We start from the raw sequence: 1605 nt of genomic DNA on the forward strand, positions 1-1605 counted from the left end.
TACCAACCGGCAGGAGTGCTGTGCGCGTGACCGGATGTGGCGCACGCGCGCGGCCATCTCAACGGTGGGCAAGAAGAGGGAACAGTTCAATATGCATATCTATATAAATGATGCTGACTGCGACCTTGGAGGTTTTATTTTGCTGCGGTTGATTAAAATGGCCAATCCGGCTTATGATTTGTATGTTTTTTTTCTTTCCGCAAACGTTCTGTTAATAGAAATCTATGCTGGTTGTCCGATTCAAAGATGGTGGAAGGCAGGTATGCAATGACGTGCGAGGAGGCCCATGGGCAGCCAATCACGCACCTTGTGGATGATAGAACAAAACAAAGAGGTGAATAGGCCCCTCGCCAGTGTAGAGTGACGTCAGTAGGACCAAAAGTCACGTGATGCTATGTTTATGAGCGTGTGATGATGCAGCTAAAAACAGCATGTGATGTGGGAGCAGTCCCACTCATACTAACTCCCATATATCCATGTATGTGGGAGCAGCCTCACATACTAACTCCCATATCCATGTATGTAGGAGCAGTCTCACTCATACTAACTCCCATATATCCATGTATGTGGGAGCAGCCTCACTCATATTAACTCCCATATCCATGTATGTGGGAGCAGCCTCACTCATATTAACTCCCATATCCATGTATGTGGGAGCAGCCTCACTCATACTAACTTCCATATCCATGTATGTGGGCGCAGTCTCACTCATACTCCGTTTCATATTTTCAGTGTCAGTCTTACTTTTGTTTTAATGCTGTGTAGCCCTATTACCCCCACCCTAAGTGAGATTGAGGTGGGTAGGTGTATCTGACTACTTATCAGGGTGGTGCTGTACCTGTTTTGCAACCAGGAGGGCTGAGCTTCCGCCACGGGGAACCTGGGGCAATACAATACTAGGGGTAACCACTTACTCAATTCAGCGCCTCCACCTGCGATAGCTCCCACCAGAGGGGGAGTGGTTCCTCGCAGGACAATCAATAATAACATACACGGTGAGGTATAATAACTAAGGACTTTACTAACATGCAAACAACGTATCACGGCAGTACCACAATATAACCTGTGTCCCTCTCTAGAGGAGACACCTACTGCGTCGCGCAGGATGCTTCCCCAACACCAGGTGATCCCACCCAGTGTCCCGAGAATCCCACCCAATGTCCCGCACTCTTGGAGAGAACGTGGGTGACTGCGCAGTCACAGTTACACTAAGGGGCCCGTTGGTGCACTTATGACTGTATGGTACCTGCCGAGCACTCCGGTACTCGGATCAGCAACTGGCTTCACAAAGGGTCAGACGTGTGATGAATCCGTCTGATCCTCCAACCGAACTCCTTTGTACGCAGACCGCCAGGGCGGTCTCCCTCTGGAATAGTCTCTGCGGACCCCAACGTGGGTCCGAACCGCTTCACAGGGACCGCAGCGTCCGCTGAGTCCCTAACTAACACTTGGTACTAACGTGACAGGAACCCTAACCTAGGGCCTGTCCCTGTGGTATCGCAACCTAAAGTGGCTTTGGGGAAAACTCCTAGAGGCCTACCGGGGTTAATAACCTGCCCCACTCCCCTAACTCTTCCCAGCCTGACTATGCTTAATAACACTTAA

This window comes from Ascaphus truei, chromosome 1, assembly GCF_040206685.1.
Source record: "Ascaphus truei isolate aAscTru1 chromosome 1, aAscTru1.hap1, whole genome shotgun sequence".
NCBI lineage: Eukaryota > Metazoa > Chordata > Amphibia > Anura > Ascaphidae > Ascaphus > Ascaphus truei.